This window comes from Diceros bicornis, chromosome 6 (genome assembly GCF_020826845.1).
Source record: "Diceros bicornis minor isolate mBicDic1 chromosome 6, mDicBic1.mat.cur, whole genome shotgun sequence".
NCBI classification, from domain to species: domain Eukaryota; kingdom Metazoa; phylum Chordata; class Mammalia; order Perissodactyla; family Rhinocerotidae; genus Diceros; species Diceros bicornis.
The window spans coordinates 48,415,173-48,440,727 of record NC_080745.1 but is presented as its reverse complement, the minus strand read 5'-3'; positions in this window follow the sequence as shown (position 1 = coordinate 48,440,727).

Sequence of the window (25,555 nt, the reverse complement as noted above, 5' to 3'; positions counted from 1 at the left end):
TGATAGAACAATCTAAGAATAGAGAATATTGATAACCCAGGTTGGTAAATAATGAATCTACCTTCTAAGTAATCAGGATAGACAAAGAAGCGAAACGGGTTTTGGTTACCAATTTCAATGTATGTGAGGGGGTTCCCCCCACACCAACAAACAGTACTCTGACATCAGCCAGGTGTCTTAAAATTTAACTCAATTCAGACACAATTGTAACTGTGAGCCGTCCAGCACCAGTTCAATTGGCCCCATCTCTTATCAACAGAGTGATTAAGAATTGCCTTTCAGAAAATTTTCAAAGTGATGTAGCCAGAGCATGCACAGAAGAAGAAATCTTGAACTGAAATGAACGTGGAACCAAAGATTCTCCTCCCTATGGAACCAGAGGACCAGGACATGACTAGAACTTAAAAGTTGGACCCTCATCAGAATCAAGGGGTCCGTCAGTCGGGAAGATCCAGTGTTAAAATTCCTTCCCTACCTTACCATAAAATTTTAGAACCTTGCCATAAATGCTTGAAGCCCACCACTGAAAACCTGTCCTGCCAGCATTTCTGTGTGCCAGCCTGTTCTCCCTAACCTCTTAAATTTCACCCCAAATCCTGAATCAAGGAGACAGATTTGAGGGCACACGCCCCTTGTCTCCCTGCAGATTGATCTCACAGAATAAAGCTTATCTATTTTCCCAAAGGCTGATGTAATTAATTGGCTTGTTTTTGTGCATTGGGCAAGAGAACTCCAATTTTGTGTGGTAACAATATCTACCCAGAGGTTGCATCAGATCCCACAGGTTAAGAGTACTGTGTTACAAGACTGCCCCCACCCCCCTACTCCAGGTTGTTACCTGTGCTTCTGACTGACCAGCTACAAATTGGAAGTTCCAATGACCCCCTCCAACTCAGGATGACAATCTCAATTTCACTGGCTATAAATCAGAGGTTCCCAGGACCCCCTTCTTGGGTTTGATTAATTTGCTAGAGTGGCTCACAGAACTCAGAGAAACATTTTACTTACTAGATTACTGGTTTATTATAAAAAAGATAGATATAAAAAGATTATAAAAAGCCATATGGAAGAGATGCATAGCACCAGGTATGGGGAAAGGGCACAAAACTTCCATATCTTCACCAACCGTGAAGCTCTTAGAACCCCATCCTTTTTGGGTTTTTATGAAGACCTGCTTATATAGACATGATTGATTTAATCATTCACCATTGGTAATTGATTCAACCTCCAGCCTCTCTCCCCTCCCCGGAGGTGGGAGGTGGGAGTGAAACTTCCAATTCTATAATTACAAGGCTGATTCCTCTTGGCAATCAGCCCCCATCCATATGTTACTTAAAGGCTTTCCAAAAGTCACTTATTAACATAATAGACACATTTATAGCTCTCATCACTTAGGAAATTCCAAGGTTTTTAGGAGTTCTAATCCAGAAATGGGCATGAAGACCAAATATATATTTCTTATTATAAATCACAATATCATGGGAATATAGGATGCTTTTGTCAACCTGCAAAACAGAAACCAGTTTAAGAGACAAAGCATTTATTCGGGATCAAACAATTGCAATTCGAGGAGCAAAGAGTCAGGTAGAAACTCAAATAGTGTCCCACTGGGGAGTAAAAGTCAGGGGCCTTTAAAGGCAAAGAAAGGAGGTTATATTACAAAGAATTTTAGTTGGAGTTGGAAGCAGAGAGCTAGTTTTGGCTAATCATTGATTGACTACTGATTCTATCTTCAGAAAGTCCACAATCATCATTTTTGTGATCAGGATATCTGTTCTGCTGACTTCTTAAACAATTGTTTGTAAAATAATCACCATTTTGGCCCGGTCCAAAGGTTTTGCCCAGCCCAAAGTTCAAGACAGCAAAGCAATTTTTCTAGAAAGGCAACTCAAACTCATGTTTGACATCACAAAGGTTATGTTCAAATCTTAGTGTACAACCAAATGGACCTAATGAGGCAGAGAATAGGGCTTCCAAATATAATCATAGTCCTAGATTATCTCCCAAAATAAGATTTCAGTTCATATAATCTAGACAGGTATGTGTTTACAATAGATGTAGTATACTGTCAGTCATTTTTCTGGTTTACACTTCTTTTGGTTTCCACCTTTTTTCAGGTACATGGCTCTGAATGTAATACTGCAACTGTGTGTCTAGCTACATCTTCTTTCCTGTGGTGGAATGTATCATATGCTTACAACAGCATTTCCCTTTCATTCAGACTGTTCAAGTACTCTTAATTTGTATATAAATGATTCAGGATCATTTTCTCTTTCCTCTGTAAGGCTAAGCTGCAGTGCTTCCTAACTTGGTCCTTCCTCTACCTACTTTTATACACTTAGGAGGTGGCACAAATTTTTCTGCCAAGTGGAAGAAGGTAAGTGAGAGTAATAGAGTTCACATGTTTTTTTCCTAGCTATGAACTAGTGGTATTAATTTTCTTCTAAATCGCAAAGTATGATGCTGTAGCACTTCTTCTAAGGCCTATTTTCTTCCTACAAAAAAAAAAGTGTAATTTAAAGTGTATAGGCAGTTACAAGTAACAATAAAAAAGGAATATATTGGCCTTGACATTTGTGGTTTGTGGATTCTAGTCTCTAAACTCTCTAGCTCCTAAGGTTTATGAGGTAGTGCATGTAAAGAGTTTGTTATTGCATAAAAATGAGATTCTCCTACCTGATGCACATAAACAAGCCAATTAATTATGGCATAAGCTTTTGGGAAAGGAATTCAGCTTTGTTCTGTGACATTGCTCTGCAAGGAGACAGGGGGAGTGTGCCCTCAAATCTGTCTCCTTGATTCAGGATTTGGGGTAAAATTTAAGAGCTTAGGGAGAACAGGCTGGCACACAAAAATGCTGGTGTGACAGGTTTTGAGTGGTGGGCTTCAAGCATTATGGTAAGGTTCTAAACTTATGGTAAGGTGGAGAAGGAATTTTAACACTGGATCTTCCTGAATAATGGACCCCTCAATTCTGATAAGAGTCCAAGTTTTAAGTTCTAGTCATGTTCTGGTCCTTTGGTTCCCTTCCATAGGGAGGAGAATCTTTGGTTCCATGGTCATTTCAAGTCAGGATTTCTTCTTCTGCACATACTCTGGCTATGTGACTTTGCAAATTTTCTGAAAGAAATAATTACTTTGCTGATAAGAAGGGGTCATTTCAACTGGTCCTGGAGAGCCTGCAGTTATAAGTTCACACTTATATTAGTTCTATCATCTGTCATAGGATGTGCTATTGAACAGTGGTAAAAGTGCACTGTCTGTATTTAAATACACACACAGATAGATAATGAATAGATAGATAGATAGATAACTTAGAACGCAGTTTTTTCAATGCAACTCTTTCATGGCAATATGCTAATTTAGCTATACTCATGCAGGAAGAGATAAAGTTATTATAAAAGTTATTTTCTTTTGTACATCTTATGTACAAAGATGGATCCCAGAGAAATGCTGTTATTCCTCAGAAATAGTATTTGTAAACAAATTTTTTAAATTAGACAAACCAAAAGAAGCATACTATGGAATAAATTTGTTTTGTTTTGTTTTGTTTTTACAAAACAAAACAGTGAGCACAGATGACTAGCTCATTCAGTCAGTGACTCTTTCAGAAGAGTGTTAATATAAAAATTATTATAGCATTTGATTTGTTCCAAGCCCAGTTCTGACAAAAATCAATGCTGAAATCCTGACAATACTGAAGGAAACTTAGTATCAATTGCATATGCCATTCCTTCATTTTCACAAGAGAGCCAATTTGTAGAAAAATGAAGTGTAAAATTCTATAAATCAAATGTTTTTCATAATCATTTCTATAAGAGAAGTGTCCTCTTGTGACTTTTAGAAATAACTATCACAAATCTAAAATAACTGAACTGGCAGGCCAAGAGAAATTTGTATTCTCAATTGCTTTTTCACAACTCTTGAAGGAAATAGTAAGAATTAGCATAATTGGATGACAAATATCCACTGAAATAATATTGTACGAAATAAAATATTGATTTAAAATAAAAAAAGGGATGTATTTTTTAAACGTGTATGTGTAAAAGATGAATACTGTGGATACCTGATGGCTTCCTTGATTCAGCCACAGCTGGTGAGCCTGACAAGTATAGTGTGTGTAATTGTAAAATGTGGATGGTCACAACTCGTTCCCAAACTCATATTATTGCATATTATTGACGGGTTTCATTTCACATTTGGAGACATTCTGTTGTTTGGGGAATAGGAGAACAGATGTATGTGTGAAGTGTTTCTTTACTTAAATTACATCACATTGTTTGGGCTACTATACGTAAATAATGTAGACATTAAGCAGACTGGCATTCTATCTATTGCTGACATGGTAGGAAATGTCTAGGAAGTAGTCAGAAGGGCATATGCATACCTGTTAAGTAGCCTGATTCTCTAACAGTCAAGCAAGTATTGCTGAATTTGTTTCACTCCTGAGAAATCAAGCTTCTATTTGAGTTACCCAACCCAATGACAATCAATCCTCTTCTTTGAGTGCTTGAAGCAATTTACATAAATTAACATAATAAAGTTAGGTCCTTTATTATTCCCACTTTATAAATGAGGAAACTAAAGCCTAGGTCATTTCAGTAACCAAAATCACAGTCAATGGCAGAATTTAAGATTAAAAATTCTGTCTGGTTCCAGAAGTGTACTCTTCAGATAATGACATTTTTACGTAGTTATCAGTATAAGTAGATAGAGTCCACAGTGAATTCTTTGCTGACCCCAGGAGGTTCCATGCAAACAAAAGTGTATCTGTAGTTTCATTTTCTACCAGTCTACGTTGATACAAATCAAACCAACTAGGTAATCTGGTAAAAAAGTATATTAGAAATTTAATAATAATGAATGGATGGATGGGTAGGTAGGTAGATAGATGGATACAGAGATAAAAATAAAATCAATCAAATTTTTTAAAAAGTATAATTTGGCATATAGAAGAAGCTCTTCATGGTTTTTTTTTAAAGTAACAATTCTGTCATGTAAACACAATTATCTAAAACAAAAAGACTCAATCTATTTCTTAAGATAGAGCTTACAGCTCTAAATGGGATCTACATCTAGAAAAGATAGGAAATAATATTAATGGAGACATTTCTAACCCGCAATAAGTCTAATATGGAAGCCTTTATGTCTGTGTATACAAACTGAATACATTCTCTTGCACAGGATAGCAGTGTTCAAGGGTATATTCTGTTATTAGGGCAATATACAACTCAAACTTTAACGGTGACACTTTAAATCCTTCCAAGCTCTAAAAGTAATGTTTTTTTGTTTAATTACTTTTTCAGGACTGTAAGGCACTTGGGCATTCTCACTCTAAACACAATTCTCTGAATTAATTTTCAATGTTTCTGTCAAGGTTGTTTAAATGCCTTTTCTCCAGTTCTCTATGCAATGTAGGTGACAACACTATTTTATTTTCTATTTGAATGTTCTGTAAAAGCTGAATATCAATCCCCAATACACAGATGAACAAGCATATACATATACAAACACACACTGGCCTTTTTATCCAATAGTTAATTTGTTCGCTCAAATTGGCTCACAAACCGTAAACACACACACACACACATACACACAGACACAAATGAATGGATTTTGTAAAACATTATTTCTCATTTGTATTTCCTTTATCTGTACTTGATTTTTTATGGCTTATTGTTTTTCCAACTCTAACACTTATTTTAAGAAGAAAAAGAAAGTGGGTAATTTGATCCAAAGATATAAGGTTTGTGTTACTTTCAATGATTTTTCTCATTCAGAATATGCACTAGCTATTTCAGTTCTTATTTTTATAATTGTTGGATGAGTTTGTCTAATTATTCTACAAATCTCCAGGGAAAAGTGAACACTATATATTCTACTTCTCAGATATATTTATAAACATCATTAGGAAATGTAGAAATGTTTCCTAGTGAGTTCATATAAGTTATAACTCTTATATTAGATCAATTTTAACCTTGGGTTACCATGTGAACTTTGCAGTCACCAAGTATGACTAATACTGAAATACCCACTGATGGAATTAGTGGATTACCAGCTGTAGGGGAGCAGAATTTGCCATCCCAAAATGTGTCTCTTTGACTTGATTATTTTTAAGAACAAAAGACTCAGGAAACTTTGATCTTCCCCCTAACTGCCTAAAAGAAGTTAAGATAGAAGGTCTGTTCCAAGAAGTAGCTATCATCACTAAAGTACATATGAATTAGGTGTGGTAGACACCTAAAACTAGGGAGGAACCTAGCAAGGCACATTTGATTAAAGTCTTCTCCATGTCCCATTGTCTCTGCAAGGCATGGCAAACATTTATTTACCATCTCCATGTGAATTGCCATGCTTTTCACCTCCGTGTGAATTGCCTTCCTCCTCTCTGAAGTCGCAAACCACTAGCTCCCACATCCTATTATGTCTTTAGCTGAGGATGGTATTTAAGGTAGTGGCTTTGGCCACTTTAGCGAGTTACTCAGTTTTCCTGGGTTTCTCCCATGTATACATGTTATTAAACTTGTTTGACTTTCTCCTATTATTCTTTCTCATGTCAATTTAGTTCTTAGACCAGCCAGAAGAACCTAGAAGTGTAGAGGAAAATTTCTTCCTCCCCTACACAGCTCCTCTCTGACTTTAAAATCACAAAGATCAATAATATATGTAATTGCTTATTCTGTCTCAATCTACTGCTCCCACCTCACCACCTCCTCCTCCAGCACACAGACATGCACACACAAAGTCACAAATACATTCCCATGGGTTTATCAAGAGTAATCCCACTGCTTCCACTCAGTGAATCATTGAGTGAAAATAACTGAGAAAGAAAAATTGTTGTGTGAGAATAATATTATTGGCAACTAACTCATGAATTTTGAAATGGCTGCCTGGATTTTATTAATCTTTGATTGTAGAAAATTAAGCCACCAAAAAATGGGGGTCATAACAATACCCTATCCATAGGTTGTCCCTTTTAAATAGACAACAAACAATAGGATATGCTGGAGTATATGAGGAAGCCATTTGGTGTAAAACTAATTTGGCCTGAACTTGTTTTTCCAAAAGAGCCTGACATGGCCATTGAGCATGCATTGAATATCTACTTTAAGTGTTTTCTATGTCCCAAAGATAAGAACAATGCCCTTAAAGATAGTAACTTGCCCACATTGGCATTTCCTTAAGGATAAGCATCTCTCCCTAGGCTAGGTATTGATTGCTGGCCTTCTGTAATCACCCATTTCAAGACCACAGGCCTGCTGCGCTCCCGGAATTGCTGTGGCAGTAGAGCAATCATGTGACTATTGTAAAAGGGACATTCCAATCATATATGATACATGCTCTTTGACTGTATATAACCCCTTGCTATACCCCCACTTCTTTGGAGTGCTCCATTCCTTTGTGAAAGGACTCTCCCAGGCTATCTGTTCCTCAGATCTGGCTCATAATAAACTTGCCCAAATTTTTATTTATAGATTGGTTATGGATTATTTACATCGATGCCCTGAAGATTAATGGTATAATAAACCTAAAAAGCCTGGTGCAGTGGTAATGGGTATATAGTAAGGACTCAACTCATGCTCAATTTTTACTCCTTTTTCCCTTTAAAAAAAAGCAAATGATATGCTCTGATAGAGCTCTTTTTATGATTGCCCACAATAATTGATACTTTATAAGTAATAACTCATAACACTTATAACCAAAAGTGAACCTTGGTTTGGTCAGTGTTATTTTACATTTCACAGTTTTACTTAGACTTACAGAGCAACTTTCTTCCATGGAAGCTATTTGGAATTGAAAAGTCGGAATTGTTTGATTATATATCAAATCTAGTGTTATAATATCTGACTGTTTTGCAATTTCAACTACTAAAATCAGATTAACTAATTATACTTCCTAGCATCACTAGACCATAAAGCAAGACTCAAGAATTTTATTTTCAGATCTGGCACTCAGTAGCTCTGAGTTTTGGGACAATTAATTTATTCTCTTCATTCTTCCTTAATAATTTAGTATTGCTTTCCTAGAACTTAAATGCATTATTTGAAGCTTCATAGGTTCTATTGTCAAATCAGAGGAAAGAATTTTTAAAAAAGAAAGAAAGGAAGGAAGAAGAAAGGAAGGAAGGAAAAAAAGAAAGAGAAAGGAAGGAAGGAAGAAAGAAGGAAGGAAGGAAAGAAAGAAAGAAAGAAAGAGAAAGGAAGGAGGGAAGGAAGAGAGAGAGAGGAAGGAAGGGAGGGAAAGAAAAACAAAAGAAAACTCTAGGTCAAAAGGGATCTATTACCATCTCAGAGCAAGAGTAGAAATCTGAAATGCCTACACTGGATACCAGAAATTAAAATAAGGGAAGCAACTTGGGTGTGAAAAACAATAGCTGAGGTATAACGATAAATGATAAATGTCACCATTGTCACAATGAAGGACACTATCAAATAGTGGGCACCGAAGATAATTGGAGAAAACTTCCTGCCTCACCATGGCAGCAGCTAAGACTCATGACTTTCTATGAAGAATTTGAGTAGATATTCTGGTTTTCAAGAGATTCCAAAAATTAAGATGTTCATGTGAAATATTCCAGTTTTTATATTTTGCAAACTGATTTGGTTATTTAAAAACGTAGGGATGTTTTTCAGTCAAACAAATATATTGTTAGCTGAATGACCACCAGTTTGTTATCTGTCAAAAATCAGCTTTCCATTTGATACCTGAATTTTCTTCATAACACCACAAAGAAGTGATGGCTTATGTTTGAAAAATGTATGTATGGAATTATTGTTACTTTCTTTGGCAAATGCTTCCACATTTGTAAAATTTCCATCTTAAAAATTTATTTTATATATTGTTATAGAACTACAGTCCCTACCATTATTACACGTCTTTGTTAGTTCCCTCTTAAGGTAACATTGAAGAAACTTGATAATTTTCCTGCTTTCATGTATTGAAATATCACATTCCTGTCTCCCCCAAATACCCAAGTCTTTTCTTCATTTATTTCATGTATATCATTGGATTCTCTTCACTATCCTCATAGATCTCTGAAATGACAGAATCTTTCTACATTCTTAGAATTATAGAGCTGGAACATAGGGCAGAAGGACTACTAATTTATCATATACCACAACCACTCTGCTATGTAAATAATGTTTATGCTCCCAGAAATATTTGATCATTCATATTAAGCCCTGCATCTGTTAAGATTTTTTTAAATTTTCTGAAAACTTTATTTACCAAAAAGTAATTAAACACACCACAATCATTGTAAATATACCATTAGCAGTTTTAAAGGCATGCTCCATTTCTCCTCTTACTGTTTCAGATACTCATTCTGAGCCACAGTTCCACTCTATTCTCCTGAATAAAATAAACAATTTTAAAGTGATGTTAATTATTTCTTATGTCTACAACTCCATCCACAATAAGCAATTTGCTGCATAATTGTCTGAACAAACTGGATCTCCTCTTTATCAGCTCCCTACACTTCCGCAAGGCCAATGGTGCTTCACATCATTTTTCTGAGGTTACATTCTAGTCTCCTTTCCTACTGTCCATTCTAAATGCACTTGCTGAAACCTGTAATCTCAGATTTGATCCTGCTGCCTTGCTACTTGACTACCATTTCTCTGCCCAGGCTATTTAGATACATATTTTCTATTAGACTATCTGCTTTGGCATTTAACAGATGGATGATGTAAATTACTGAGGCTGTGAGATGAAATATTGTGTGATAGATACCATTTGCTCTTAGGGAATTTACATCTCAAGGCTGCCAGGCACAGCATAGTTCAGTGCAGTGCTAACAGCTTCTGTTCTAGGGGCACAGCTAATTGGGTTCATAGTCCATGTTAATTTAAACAAATTATTTACCTTCTTTAAAATAGCTTTCTTATTTTGTAAAGTGGTGATAATAAAACCATCTACCATACAAAATTGCTATGAAGATTTTAAGAAATATTGTACCTAGGGTGCCTAGTGCAGAGTCTGACATATAATACATAATTTCTATATTTTGGTTCTTGTCGTTGTTATTTTCACTGTCAGCTTTCTATATCACCCACAGAAACTGGCTCAACTCCTGCAGAAGTGTAGTATACCACCCCTGTCCCAAAACTAACACCTATAACATTTACCCTTACATGGCTCCTATATCCTAGGTCCCACAAATATAGAAGAGGGGAATTTCACAATAGTATTCAAAAGATCTGGAAGCAAACTGCTATTCCTTTAGTTTGTGGTTTAGGGCTTGATAGAATCTGCCATTTTGTTTCCTTAAAATATTAAACCTGTGTGGTCTCCAAATTTGTGTTATAAATATTTATTCAAGTAAAGTCAAAATTTTCATCCCATGTTCTAATTAAAATAAAAAATGTTATTAATATAATTAGAATCTTATTAAATATTACTTCTCCATCTGAAAAAAACCCTAGGAAATGGATTACAAATGGACCAAAAGCGAGAAATTTCAAGCAAGAGAAATTATTTACCTTCTTGGCAAAACGCTAAATGATAGAGAATAGAAAGAACAAAACATTGTTTCACTAGTGGTTCTTCTGACCCTTTGCAGTCTGCTGCCTCTTTGTCTCCTTGGATTGTGTTTGCTCAATAATATAGGTATGAGGCCACATGATCTCTAGTCTTACCTTCTACTTTTAGAGATAAATAAAAATCATCAATAAAAGCCTGCTGAAAACCATTTTTTCCCCCATTCTTTACATCAAGGCAGCTGTCAGCCACAGCTGAGTATTTGATGGGCCACCTTTTGGGCCATCTGATGTACTTTATTGATGATTTATTATTTTCATTTGTAACAACCGTGATTACTATGCTCCAAACAGTAAGTGTTGAATCTAGAGACAGGCCTACAGTGGCCTCATCAGTCACACTCCGTGCTTGACAGTCTTTCAATGGAAATTACCAAAGAGAAAACAGGTATCTGTAATGAAATATTTTATTTCACACCCTTGGTAACTTACACCTTTCACGGTTGGTAATACGAGTGACGTGCTGAGCTTAAGCTAATGGATTTTTTATTTCCAACTAGAGTTGTGTTTTTCCTCTGTATTAAGTACTGAGCAGGTGGTGTTTTCTAATCATTTATGTTCAGTTTTTCTTGCATCCTGAGGGAGAGAGCTCAGAGATGTGCACAGTGACATTTGTAGTTAAATGACAATGAATAAAAGATTGTTGTGTATGCTTTGATTAGGAAAGCATTTAATTTGGGACCATGACAGCAGAAGTATGTGAGGTGGGGCTGAGCCCTGCTCTCAGTAATTCAGAAATCATTCAACATCATCTAGAGTGCTTTGTCTTAGTTCTTGTCACTTGTTAAGATATGAGGAATTGGAGCAAGCAATCAGTAGAAGTGTTCATGACACCACATGAATTTAATAGAATCGAGTAGCAATTGGTAAACAATCTAGGGGGAGAACCCTGAGGAAGGTGCAAGAAATTACTGAAGCATTCACATACAAGTTACAGGGTACACCTGTGGTCAAGAATTTATGCATAATCAAGGATCTCAGCTTTCTGATTCAATTATATCAGGTAAAGTTATCTTTTATGCTTCTTCTTTCCATTCTCATTATGAACAGAGAAAACAAAAAAGACATCATGCTCAATAAGAAGGAGTCTATGTGCCAGCTCATATAAGTCATTTTTTTCTTTTGATCTCTTTTTCTTTTCTTTTCTTTATAAATTCTGGAGTATAAACACATACATCATTTTAAATTTGCCTCCTACTTGTGAATGTCAATGTACAGGGAAGAACGGGAAAGTGACTGAAGTGGATCTAAGAAAGAGCTAACAAATTTATGAAAAAATGAGATTATGGCTGGACTTTCAGATTTTCTTTACTTTCTATTTCTCACACCCTCCCAAACTAAATGATCATTTCAAATTTTTTGGATGGAATTTTGGCCGAAAGGAGCTCTGACAAGTAGGATGGCCCAGAAGTATATCCAAAGCAAGTAAGAGATTTTGAAGGCAGTGTAGGGGAGGAAGAAATTTCCTCTACCCTCTGAATACTTCTAGCTGGGCTATGAATTAAATTGTCATGAGACAGAATAACAGGAGAAAATCAAAGCTTTATAACATGTATACATGCTAGAGACCCAGGAAAAACTGGGTAACTCACCAAAATGGGGGAAACTCTCATCTTAAATACCATCTTCAGCTAAAAACAAAGGAGGATGTTGGGAGTGGGAGGAGTCACTTACTGGAGATTACCAGAAAACCACAGCAAACAAGAGTAAAGTTATTATGCATATTTAAGTCCTCACTTTCCGAATTGATAAGAGTTTCTAGAGATAAGGTGATCCCCCCTTCTTTCTGGTAGAGAGAGGGTGACACTTTTACAAATGGAGATTTCCCTTACAAATGAAAATGTCTCTTACAAAGGATAACTTCACTTTTACTTGGTTTTCAGAGCTTTTCCTATGTCTGCAGTTTTTAAAAGTAATCAGCTCAAAATAATCCTCACGCAAAAGATACACATTTTAGGGTGGCAAATTCTGATCCCCCACAGCAGCATAATCAATGGAAGAGTTTAATACCTGGGTCAGAAAAGAGGAAATGGTTCAGAGCTGGAATATTAGTGCTGATCTTCAGGCACTAGGTTTGTCCAAAATTAGAAAGATGACTTACGAGACTAAACACAATACAGAATAAGACTAGGTGAAAACAAATGATATATAATGAAGTAGGTCAAGCAGTTTAGGACTAAAGCCTAAATGACAGTAAGCAAAGGTTTCTTTTTATGAGTTACTGCCTATGTATTTTGAGAATGAGGCAACAGATTAAAGGAAGTAAGCATAATTAGACAAATACAAGAAAAATGATTAGAAAAATACAAGACTAGAATTTCATTTGTTCAGTTATTCATGGACTTATTCATCCTTCAAAATATGATTTATGTGTGTTGATGTTTCAGAATTCTAAAACCACATGGGGTTAATTATAACTACACAGAAACCTAATGTTAAAATGGAATCAGAATGCATTCTGCTCAAGGAAAATTTTTAAAACAACATATTTTATTTTTTTCTGCCTTTATCAGGAATCCACTTGAAGTTCTATATTTCCCCTAAAAGTTAACAGCCTTATTCATATAATCACCCTTCTCAGTTTTCCTACTTAAATATTTTTATGTTGGCGTTATTTCTTGTTGACTACCTATTCAAGAACAGTGAAGGTTCTGAAATTTTCCCTACTTCTAACAATGGAAATGAGATAAAACGAAAATTGCCTATTAGTTGAGAAACCACAAATGAAGCACCAAAAGAGTAGTTTATATAACAGAACCTGAAATAAAAATGATGTTTGTCGGAAACATACAGGAGTCATTGAACACAATATAAGCCTCTGAGGCCATATTTTATCCATTGTCATTTCTAACAAGTACAATTAATGCCAAATGCCAAATCATTTGCAGAATGTGAATTAGTAGGTAATAAAGAATAAGACCTAGGAAAGCAAAATCTCTTTCTAATTCTGCGATCAACTCTGATTGCTATTGTAGATGAGAGATAGTCTCTCTATCGCTACTCACCTCACCTCAAAAGAAAAATAATCCTGTGAATTTCTCCGAGTTCAATAGCCTGTTTCTCCGGTTAGTATTGGAAAGCATTTAGGGTTGTTAACGAATAATAGAACATTTTCTAAAGGCAATTGTAATCACTGAAGAGAACAAAAACTTTGTGGATACCATCCACATATAAGGATGCTAAGCTATTTTTATTAGTAATCAGTCACCAGCATGTATTGAATATTCTCTATGTAGTTATATTTAATAGTTGATAGCAGAATATAAAACGAATAAATATCTTTCTTCAAGGACATTTTTATTTAGTTAGAGAAATAAAACCAAAGAAAATGAATTAGAATATACCATATCAGACAATTGTGAGAGGACCTAAGTTAAAAGAGATCTGAGTCAGATACTGATAAACTAGGAAAAGCTTTCTTGAGAAAAGAACGTTTTGAAGAATCTAATAAGAATATAAGTATAGGTTGCAGCTGAAATAAAGTCAATGGCATTTGCAAAGGTAGAGAGATAATAATAAGGCAATACTGCTTTGAGCTCTGAGTTTACATGGGTTGGCAGGAGCCCAGGGACCACTTCAAGAAATCAGGTTAAATGAAATGAATGAACTATAGCTGCTCAGGATGGATGGACAGAATTGTTATGACATACTGAGGAGGACTTGCAAGTTCATGGGCAGGTTAGTGAAATGAAAAAGGAATTTTTCTAAGATGACAATAATAATTGCTAATGTATTGAATTGCTAACATTGCAATGAACATGTATTCTAATGACATGCATCTAGTAACTAAACTAATTCTTACAAAAAGCATCCAAGAGACATACTATTAATGTTTTTATTTTATGGAAGAGGAAACTGAGTCAGAGAGCATTTTAATAGCTGCCTTAAGGTTCTGTTGTGTGATCACATGTATTCGAACCCAGGCAGTCTGGAATCAGAGCTATGCTCATAACCATAGTGCCATACTGTTGCTCAGGACAGTTATTGTAAATGTTAGTGTAAATTTGAAAAGGATTAAGTCAAGTATCACTTCAGTGAATACAAGTGCAAGTTAAAATAAATCATTTTCAATAGGAAGTCGACCTTAGGTAAGAGAAAAAAAATAATGAAAAGAAAAAGAAAAAAAAATGATGTCTTCTTTAGCCCAATGTGGTAGCACCACGACCACTAAATTGCTGCTGCCTGTTGGCACAGTAGAAGAATATCCTTTGGTTCATACACAGAGCTGGGTATGGCTCATATGCAAACAAGAAAACATTTGGCAAGTATGAGGCAGCTAGAAATTCCCTTTAAGTAGCATCCATTCCAATTCATAATCATATATCAACGAATCTAGAGTAGCAATGAAATGTAGGCTATAACATAGTAAGTCTCTAGAAGAAAGCCTGGATGCATATGAGAAGGAGAGCAAGAGCTTCAAAAGACAGAAGCATTCTGGAAGAGGGTTCTTTTGATTATTCTTATTCCCCAAAGGGTGATCTGTTAATCATTTATATTTTGGGAAATCACAATCTTAAGAAACCTTATTAATCAGTGAAGTAACTTAATTCCCACCAACACAATCTCCATTAAGTAATTGGATATATTATTTCAAATGGGTAGTATATTATTGTCCTGGTTTATTTAGTCATGATTTTCATCTGATGAATATAATTAGCAATGAGACTTGAAAATGGTATGTATACATTTTATTTAGTTTCTTCCCTGCCTTGGTTTCAAGTGTTGTTTCTTTCTCTTTTTTCCCTTACCTGTCTAAATATGGTAAATAACTTGATCTAGTTTCTTTAGTGATTGATATTTAAAAAAATTTGAGTCTTTCTGGGCATTCATTACTTTATTTAAAAAACAAATAGTATTTAATTTTTGTGTGTCAAAAGAAGACTAATGGGGAACCTAGACTTCTATCCCAACGTAGCGGTAAAGAGGTGGCACCTACTCTTCTCCTGTCACATATCTGGAAAAGTACTAATACCAAAATTATTAAAAAAAAAAAAAAAAAAAAAAACTTTCAAAACTCAAGAGTTAAAAAAACCTATCCAATTAGAAAATAGGCAAAAGACTTAAACAGGCATTTCACTAAAAAGGATATACAGATGGGAATTAAGAATATGAAAAGATGTTAACATTATGAGTCATTAGGAAAATTAAAACCACAATGAGCTATCAATACTCACTAACAGAATGGCTAACATAAAAAAATAGTGACAACACCAAACTCTGGCAAAGCTGCACAGAAACTGCATAACTCATATATTGCTAGTGGAAATGTAAAATGGGACAGGCACTCTGGAAAAGAGTTTGACATTTTCTTAACAAATTACAAATTAAAAACTGAAAAACAATTTAATGTACAACTACCCTATGACCGAGTAATTTAACCCTGGGTGTTTATAACAGAGAAATGAAAATTTTTGTCATACAAGCAACTTTATACAAATAATCACAGCAGCTTTATTTTTAATAGCCCAAAACTGGAAACTCTTCAGATAGTTTTCAACAACTGAATGCTTAAATGAACTGTGGAACATCCATACTATGGAATACTACTCAGCAATGAAAAGGAACAAACTATTGATACATGCAACACCCTCGATAAATCTTCAGAGAATTAAACTGAGTGAATAAATCCAATTACAAAAGGTTACATATTGTGTGATTTCACTTAAACGACATTATTAAAATAACAAAACAATAGGGATGGGTGACAGATTAGCGATGGTCAGGCATTAAGGGGGGTGATGGGTGGAAAGTGGGTGTGGCTATTGAAGAGCAACATGAGAGATCCTTGATGGAAATGTTCTGTATCGTGAATATATCAGTCATTATATACCGGCTCTGATATTTTACTATAGTTTTACAAGATGTTACCAATGGGGGAAACTGAGTGAAGGTTATACAGGATCTCTCTGTGTTATTTCTTACAACTGCAGGTAAATCTAAAGTTATCTCAAAATAAAAATTTAATTAAAAAGAGAGAGATTAAATTAATAACCAAATCTCCAAAGTTTAGCAAATAGAAAAATAAGTCTAAACTAAACTCAAATTCAAAAGCCAAAAAATGAAATATCAAAAAAAAAAGGAGAGAGAAAGAAAAGAAAACTATAGACCGATATACCTCAGGAATATAGACACAAAAAGTCTCAATAAAACATTAGCAAACTAAATCCAACAACATGAAAATGATCATACACCATGACTAAGTAAAATGTATCCCAGGAATGCAACATTATTTTAGTATTTGAAAAGCAATCAATGTAATATACCATGTTATAGATAAAGAACTAAAACCACACGCTTATTTCAATAGATGAAGAAAAAGCATTTGACAGAATCTAACATCCATTAATGATAAAAACACTGAAAAAACAAGGAATTGAATGAAACTTCCTTAACCTGATAAAGGGCATCAACAAAAACCCTATATTTAATAACATATACAATGGTGAAAGACTGAATATTTCCCCCCAAATTGGTAACAAGACAAAGATGCCCATTAAATTGTTCTTGTAAGTTATATTCAACATTGTCCTGAAGGTTCCAGTCAGTGTAATGGGGAATGACAATAATAAAGGCATATAGACTGAAAAGAACCAAGTAAAACTATCTTTATTCATAAATGACATAGTTATCTGTATAGAAAATCCAAACGAATCCACAAAACAATACTATGCTAAATGAATTTAGTAAGGTTTCAGAATATGAGATTACTATACAAAAGTCAATTGTATTTCTACGTACTAGCAAAAAAACAAATCCTGAAATGAAATTAAGAAAATAATTCTATGTGCAATACTATAAAAATAAAATACTTAGAAATAAATTTAGCAAAATGAGTGGAAGACTTGTATGCTAAAAACTACAGCACACCACTGAGAGAAATTAAAGATGCAAATAAATTGAAAGTCATTCCATTTTCATGGACTGGAAGACCCAATATTGTTATGCTGGTAATTCTCCCAAAATAGATCTATAGATTTAATACTATCGCTATCATACATTAGCATATATCACATTAGAATACATCTTTCTCTTGTGAGCCTTGTATCTAAATATTTGTTAGTTACATATACAATAATTATTTTAATATGAGCTCTTTTGAAAGCGCGTTAAAAATTGATTCCCTGAAGACTTACATTTTACATAAATATCTATTCTAAGATTTGGATAGTGATTATGGTATAGTTGTGTAACATTTGGAAGAAGAAACACATTGTACGTTGACCCTGTCTCCATGCAAGCATATACTTGATGCATAAAGATGCGGTATGACTCAAGAAAAATTTAAAAAGTCATTATAAACAATCAAACAAACAAAAAACCTCCTTAGGCACTACCTTGGCTTCCAAGTTCGTATGGAACCATTAAATGAATGATTTGTAGGCAAGATAGTATCTCTGCTCCATTATCTTTCCATCGGGGAAACTAAGTTCCACTCCAGTGCATTGAATAGAGAGAGAGAGTTGGAATGCAAATTTCCAGTCTCTCTTTACTTCAAGGTAAGAGGAGTAGCCAGCTTAATTGATCAAATTCTGACCTTTATTCAGCCATGTCTTTTTAGTGCCGGTTGATTTTCCTATGCTTGCGTTCATCAGATTCTCTTCTGATGTCTTTCAGCATGAAAAGAGTTTCCCACAGGATAGAAGTCAAGCACTTCAGTTATAACTATTTTATCTTTCCTGTGCCTAATCCGATGTTATAAATTGTGAAGTTTACAAAAGTGTTGAGACATAATCCTTACTCTGAGGTTTAAAATCTCATCTGATAGGGTAAGGCATACGTGGAATAAGAAAAAAAGCACATGTAACTGACATAAACGAAAGTCATGTGAGCTGCTGCTTCAGAGGTTCCTTATAGAAGGTGAGTTTGTACAGCCTTGAAAATGGGTAGAATCTGGATAAGGGGAGAGTCAGTCAAGTAAGAGAAACACCCCAGGATTCCTTACACAATATGAGCAGCTTCTTACAGGAAAGATTTGGTGAACTTTTAAATTTAAAATATAGTTTACTACAAATAAATATATAAATACCATTTGCTTTCATGTCTAACATTTGGGGAAAGTATCTAGGTCAATGCTAAAAATTCTACTTCAAAGTCTTTGCATGCATCTCCTTTTTATAATTAAATAACAGCAAACTGTGTTTTCAAATCATCAAATACTTAAAACTTAGTTTTTTTCAAGAAATGCAATGTATTATAATGTGACTTTGAAGAGTATTCCACTGTGATTCTTCTAAGAAAATAAAATAGAAAACATTTTAATTGCCTAACATTTTCCCCAAGTGTAAAGTAGGTATAATAATATCACAATGGGTGCTGAGTCACTACAATGTACTATGCTTTTTGAAATATGAGTTATCTATTAAAGAAATAGATGATTTTTATCAAATAATAATCCTCTTAGATAAGGATGAAAGTACATGGAAACTTGAAATAAGGATGGGTTTACTCTATAGGAATTTATAAAGGTTGGGTAGAGCTCAAGTTTGCCGTGGCTAAGGGGGCGAGGAGGAAGAGCAAAAACTCCTTCCAAGTTTTCAAGAAAAAAATTAATTCTGCCCAGTATTTTCATTCAAAGAGAGAAGAACACTAAATTCTATCTTCAAGTATATATTTTTCCAGGCTCACCTAGAGAACTTCTAAAATCCCAATATCTGCGCCATCAAATTTGAATTTCTGAAGGTAATATTGAGGCAGTGCTGTTAAAAACAAAACAAAAAACAACAAGCAAAAAACCAAATTACTTGATTCTAACATGGAATCGGGATTAAGAACCACCAGATTAGAAGAAGAAAACAAATTCATTAATACTAAGCGTCTATTACCCTTAAAAAACTTAGATCTCCAAAGAGTCCAATATAAAATCCTTTGGCCAGAACCTGGGAATCTACATTATAATCAGCATTTTAATTAGCCTTGACTCCTCACTCATACCATGCACAGTATGTAATTTGAGATGGATCACAAACATAAATATGAATGCTATAGCTTCTAGAAGAAAACTTTGAGGAATATCTTTATGATGTCAGAAACAACGACTTTTATAGAGCACAAAATGTAAAAGAACAACTGTATTGATATATTGGACTATATTAAACTTATATTCATTTACTCATCAAAACTTCCATTACATATATAAGAAACTCCAACTACTCAACAGGAAAAACAAAACAAACAACCTGATTTTAAAAAATGGGCAAAGGAATTGAATAGATATTTCTTCAAAGAATACATACAGATGGCTAACAGATATGTTAAAAGATTCTCAACATCACTAATTATCAGGGAAATGCACATAAAAACCACCATGAGATATCACCTCACCCCTGTTAGGATAGCTATTATCAAAAAAGGAAAAACAACAAAAGATAACAAGAGTTGTTAAGGATGTGGAGAAATTGGAACCCTTGCACATTGTTGGTGGGAATGTAAGTTGGTGCCGCCACTATGGAAAACAGTATGAAGTTTCCTCAAAAAAATTAAAAATAGAACTACCATATGATCCAGCAATCCTACTTCTGGGTATATATCCAAAAAAAAATGAAGTCAGGATCTCAAAGAGATATCTGCACTCCCATGTTCATTGCAGCATTATTCACCATAACCAAGACTTAGAAGTAACCTAAATTTCCATCTACAGATAAATAAAATAATGTGGCATATACATATAATATATTGTGTATATATACATATAATATGTATATGCCATGGAATTTTAATCAGTCTTAAAAAAGAAGGAAACCCTGTCATATGTGGCAACATGGAAGAACTTGGAAGACATTGTGCTAAGTGAGATGAGCCAGTCACAGGAGGACAAATACTGCACAAATCCACTTATATGAGGTATCTAAAATAGTCAAACTCATAGAAACAGAGAATAGAGTGGTGGTTGCCAGGGGATGGAGGAAGTGTGAAGTGGTGGGGGTGGGGGTTGCTGTTCAACAGGTATGTAAATTATATAAGATGAATAACTACTAGAGATCTGCTGTATGGCATTGTGCCTATACTTAACAATACTGTATTATGGACCTAAAAATTCATTAAGAGGGTAGATTTCAAGTGAAGTGTTCTTACCACAATAATAAAAAAAAGAATAAGCATATCACAGAGTGAGAGAACATATTTGCAATAATTTGTATCTAACAAAATATTTCTATCCAGAATAAAGAATTCCTACACATCTATATGTAAAAAATAACCACCGAATTATAAATTTGGTAAAATATCTGAACAGTCAATTCATAAAAGAAGAAGCCAAGTGGATAATAGGAATAAGAAAGTACACTGAATACAGGTGGTCATCAGGAAAATGAGAATTAAAGAGAATTAAGTGAGAGTTCAATGAGATATCACTACCTATCCAGGACAACTGCTAAATTAAAATGGCTGAATCTACCAAGTGTTGAAAGGATACAGAACAAAGGAGCTCCCATACATTTGTGGTGGGAGTGCAAAATTATACAACTACATTTTAAAGAATATGGCAAGTTCTTACAAAGTTAAACTGCATACATACTCAACATAGCAATTCAATTTCTAGGTATACACCAAAAATAAATGAGTGTGTATATTCACACAAAATAGACAAGTGTAAGAATACTCATAGCAGCTTTTTTCATAATAGGCAAAAACTGGAAAAACTCAATCAAGAGGAAAAAAGATTAAAAAATTATGATTTTGACTTATAAAGTAATAATACACAACAATAAAAAAAAAAAGTACTGATACATGCAACAGCATGGATAAATCTCAAAACCATGTTGAATAAAATAAGCCAGACACAAAAGACTAAACACTATATGACTCCAAATAAATGAAGTTCAGCAATAGGCAAAAGAAAACTGTAGTGATAGTAGCTAGAATAGTTTTAGTCCTGTGTGGTTATTGACTGGAACAGAGCACAAGAAAACTTTCTGGGTGGTGCAACTGTTCTTTAACTTGATGTGGGTGGTGTGAACATGTGTGTATAAACATATCAAATTCATCAAGGTGTACACTTAAGATTTGCACAGTTTACTAAATATAAATTTAGTCTCAGTAGTGCACTTCCAAAATCTTTTATTAAGGGTATAAATTATTTTATATTTATAGTCATTAAAATCTGAGTGATATATTATCTTATGTTTGTATATTTTTCTAAGAGATGACCTTGTGGTTTAAGATTAAGTATTCCATTTAATACTTATCAGACATTTATAATTGAGTAAGTGATTTGTAGGTGAGTAACATCACATGAAATCTTTATCGTAATCTAAAATTTAGGTAGCTTTATCTTCATTTTAAATTAAAGTAGTATAGTGATTTTACATGGCTTTCCTAAAGACACACAAGTATTAAGTGATATAATTGGGACTCTAATCCAAGTCTGCTTCTAAGAAATATGTTCATTTTTCTTCAATTGATAACTTTAAAATATGCTTTGAAATAGTTATTATTTAACTAATTGGTTAATATACTCTCTTAATATGTTGAAAATTATATGGATCGTGTTAACATTAGATGGGTTGAATTTGTAGTTTGTCTTCTAATATTCATCTGAACTTGGCTACACAGCTTCTTGGCAAAAGCGAATGATAATATCGTCTATTCTCAAGGCTATAGTATGGTTTAAATGAAATTAACTATGTTGAAATATTCTATCAGAACACAGAGTACACAGAAGGTTCTCAATTTTTCAGAAGTCTCTAAATTTTTCCTTTACCTTCTCACTGTCACCCATCTTTCCTCAACGCTTCTGATTCACATACCACCTTCTAAGTAGTAGATTATTTCTCACCTTCAGCTCCCTATCCACTGCCTCTAGAAATGGAATAAATGTCCTCTCTTTCTCTTTACCACTTCCAGAACTTTCTCACTTCCTTCTCCTCGAATCCCTCACATTTGGAATCTCATGCCATTAGACTCTATTAACCACTCTCTTCCATCTTTGTAGGCATATTCCCTTATTCTTTGAAGTCTTTATATCATGATTTACTATCATTATTTGCAATTCTGCTACTATCATAAATTTGGTGTTACATAGAATTCCTAATCTTCTTGGCTATTTTACATACTTATCTTCAATACTCTTGCCATCTTCAGTACCTCAATCACTCAGTCTCATGATCTCAGCTCAAACCATGTTGTTACTCATAATTACAAATTTTTACAATCTAACTGTTAAGCCTTCTACTCTCTAAACATAAACTATCTTTCCAGTTCACCCCCTTTACTACTACAACGCCCCAAATTCCCTCATCCATTCTAGACCTGCAATCTCATACAATATACAATCCTTAATCCAATGTTCCTGCATATCTTGAAGAGTTAGAATGATATGAGTTGTATTTAAGAGAAGCTTTGCTCAATGTGACTTAAAGAGGTAAGAAATGTATTATTATACATGGAGAGAGGAATTGGAAACCTCAGAATTGATTTGACCAACAATTCAATGACATCATCAGGGACCTAAGGTTTGGTCTATCTCTCTGCTCTGTTTTACTCAACATTGTCTTCATCTTAAAGTTGGTTTCACTCATGGATGTAATCTGGTTAACAGCAGTAGCTTAGGTAACACCCGTGTTCAGAGCGAGTGGAAGAGACATGCTACCCTTTCCTAGAAACTCTGAGGAAACGTCATCCACCGAGAGTGCCCTAGCCTTGTTCTTCCATGAACAAATAATTAGTGATGTAGAATAAGATACTATTTCAATGACTCCCTAAAGCCAGAGGAAGAATTAGTTTAGGGAAGTGCTCTCTCTACCATTAACTTTGTCTTTTAAGCTTAATGCAATTTAGCAATATAGTGAAATAACTTTTATCAAAGTTTAAAACTGCATGCAGTAACCATTACAGAAATGACTTAATAAAAGTTCATGGAGTAGAGATCAAAAGAACAGAAGTCATTCTCTTTTAAGACTGGATAAAATTTAGTAGGATAGAACTCACTCTGCAAACAGTTTCACTACATGTTTGACTAATTATCAACCGCATTCTCAAGACTGAGATGTTTTATGAGATTGAATCCCAGCCCTCACAAAGCTACATCTCTGAAATTCGTATGGTTAGCCCTTAGTTCTGTAAGTGACACTTCAAATGGAAGATGATTCATCAATTTCAAACCTTTCCTACAATGTAATAAAGGATCAAAATTAACCTGGCAAATATAATTAACATTCATGGGTTATTAATTACTTCTGTAAGAAGAGTGTTCTCATTTTAAAAGCCTTGATTAAAACACAAATTTCCTTAATTTGGTAGTGTAAATGGAGTAGGCGGTAATATTTAAATGATTTTTGAATCAGATTCTTACAACTTAAAATAGTTTGCTGGAATCTGACGTTGCACCAATCTCTCCATTTTATTCAAACTTGGATTAGTCAGTTTGGGCTGCTATAACAAAATACCATAGATTGGGTGGCTTAAACAGCAGACATTTAATTCTCACAGATCTGAAGGCTGAAAAGTTGAAGATTAAGGTGCCTACAGATTCTGATCCTGGTGAGAGCCCTCTCTCCGGCTCACAGATGGATGCCCTCTTGCTGTGCCCTCCCATGGCAGAGAGAGTGTTAGCTCTGGTCTTTCTCTTTTATAAGCACAGGAATCATCACAGGAGCTCCACTTCATGACCTCATCTAAACCTAATTACCTCCCAAAGACCCCACCTCCAAATACAAATCACATTGGGGTTAGGGCTTCAACATAAGATTTTTCAGGAGTCACAAACATTTAAGCCATAACAAAGCCCAGGAATTCAAAAAGGCCTTGGGTCAGAGGGGATGATACTCAATGGTGGCAAGACTTGTATAGAGTAAAACATAACTGAATTAATATAATAATACGTGTTTTTAGGTAGAAAAATATCTGAAAATAAACTGTATGCTTACCATAATCAACATTGATAACCATTATTTTAAAAATACGTATAATAGTCTTTGTTTAACCAAACACTAGAGACATGTATTAGTTTCCCTTGGGCTCTAATACAAATTACCACAAAATTGGTCACTTAGAACAACAAATTTTTTATCTCACTGCTGTGGAGGCCAGAGGACTGAAATCAAGGTGTTTGTAGGGTCACATTCCCACAGAAGGCTCTCGGGGAGAACTCTTCCTTGCCTCTCCCAGCTTCTGGAGGCTCCTGGCACTCCTTGGCTTGTGTCAGCATGACTCCAATCTCTGCCTCTGTTTTCACATGACCTTCTTGATTGTGTCACAGCATGTCTCAAATCTCTCTTTCCTTTCTCTTATAAAGACACCACTCATTGAATTTAGGACCCACTCTAAATCTAGGATGATCTCATCCTGAGATCTCTACCTTAATTTTATTTGTAGAAGTGTTGTTTCCAAATAAGGTCACATTCACAGGTACTGTGAAGAGAGGAAGGGGTGTGAGGGCCTAGAACTTGGGCATACATTTTGGGGGATATTATTCAACCCATTACAAGGCACAAAATAATTACCATAGGCTAATTGCTGGCTAGAGCTCACTCCAGTCTGGGACATACTCATGTTTCCCTGTAAGAGAAAAATCTGTCCCTAGCTCAGTTCATCTTGGCATCACTACGGGGGTGAGATTCTGAGAAGTGTAGATGTGGAGTACCAGATGCCTCATACTTACAAAAAATGTAGTCTGACGTTTAGTTAAAAGCACTGGTATCAAACAGTTTATGCACTTTATAATGGCCTTAGCCATTATAATGTAATTTTTCCCACCATTGTATGCTGAAAAATAAAATTGGTTAAAGAAAAGATTAGATAGAATGAAAAATTATCCAACTTAGAGTGGAAAAATTCTGTCAGTATATATTATCATTTTTTTTCCATTGTATAAACTCTCAATAGTGTTCTCTTCATAAATATATTGAGGATCTGGATAAATTGTATCAAATCTGTAATTAAATGCAAAGATAAATACTATGAAATATTATGGAGAACAGTCTGAATACTATGCTTTACCAATTTTGCAAAGGCTTGCGTGTGCCATAAATATTTATGTCAATAGAGTTAAAGAACTAACAAAATCATATTTAAAAAACCTA